Genomic DNA, 1,465 nt, shown 5'->3' on the forward strand with positions numbered 1-1,465 from the left:
TCACGATAAAATAAGAGAAATCAGGGTTCGCACGGAAAAATTTAAGTGCTCGTTTTTCCCGCGTGCCGTTCGAGAGTGGGACGGTAGAGAGACAGCTTGAAGGTCGTTCACTGAACCCTCTGCCACGCACTTTATTGTGAATAGCAGAATAATCACGTAGATGTAGATGTAGATTATCACATCACCTTAAAAGAAAAATAATGTCGCTTACCTGATTTTAATCGAGAACTTCAGTCATAACTGCAAAGGTGTGCCTGACAGAACAACCGAACCACTCAGAACACACGATCGGATGTCAGTATGACTTTGTACACATACAAACCATCGGCAGGTATGTACGATGGGCTTTCAATAAGTAACGCAACACATTTTTTTTTTCTCGGCAAGTTTCGATTGAAAGAAATGCAGAGTTATTAAGCGTCATTGTGGAATACTACCGCTTCAGCACCTACATTTATATGAATTTTCGATTGGTGGCGATGCTATAAATGGCCTTCAAAATGGCGTCTGTAACGGAGGTGCGTTCCAACAAGAGAGCTGACAATGAGTTTCTTTTGGCAGAAAACCAAAGCATCGCAGATGTTCATAGGTGCTTGCAGAATGTCTACGGAGATCTGGCAGTCGTTACGTGGGGCAGCTTGTCATAATCGCGACTGAGTTTCGCTAACCTCTTCGATCCCTCGCTTGCCATCCGGACGCACACATCTGTGACTCATGCAATGTTGGAACGTGCGGACACTCTCATTCAAAGTTACAATTATATATTAAAACCTTCATCTGTTGACGGGCGTTGATAAACACTACTGGCCATTAAAATTGCTACACCAAGAAGAAATGCATATGATAAACGGATATTCATTGGACAAATATATTATACTAGAACTAACATGTTATTACATTTTCACGCAATTTGGGTGAGAAATCAGTACCCAGAACAACCACCTCTGACCGTAATAACGGCCTTGATACGCCTGGGCATTCAGTCAAACAGAGCTTGGATGGCGTGTACATGTACAGCTGCCCATGCAGCTTCAACGCGATATGGCTCTGAGGACTATGGGACTTAACTTCTGAGGTCATCAGTCCCCTAGAACTTAGAACTACTTAAACCTAACTAACCTAATGACATCAGACACATCCATGCCCGAGGCAGGATTCGAACCTGCGACCGTAGCGGTCGCGCGGTTCCAGACTGTAGCGCCTAGAACCGCTCGGCCACCATGGCCGTCTCAACTAAATACCACAGTTCATCAAGAGTAGTGACTGGCGTCTTGTGACGAGCCAGTTGCTCTACCACCATGACCAGACGTTTTCAGTTGGTGAGGGATCTGGAGAATGTGCTGGCCAGGGCAGCAGTCGAACATTTTCTGTATCCAGAAAGCCCCGTAAAGGACCTGCAACATACGGTCGTGCATTATCCTGCTGAAATGTAGGGTTTCGTAGGGACTGAATGAAGGGTAGAGCC

The sequence above is a fragment of the Schistocerca nitens genome, chromosome 1 (genome assembly GCF_023898315.1).
Source record: "Schistocerca nitens isolate TAMUIC-IGC-003100 chromosome 1, iqSchNite1.1, whole genome shotgun sequence".
In the NCBI taxonomy this organism is placed as follows: domain Eukaryota; kingdom Metazoa; phylum Arthropoda; class Insecta; order Orthoptera; family Acrididae; genus Schistocerca; species Schistocerca nitens.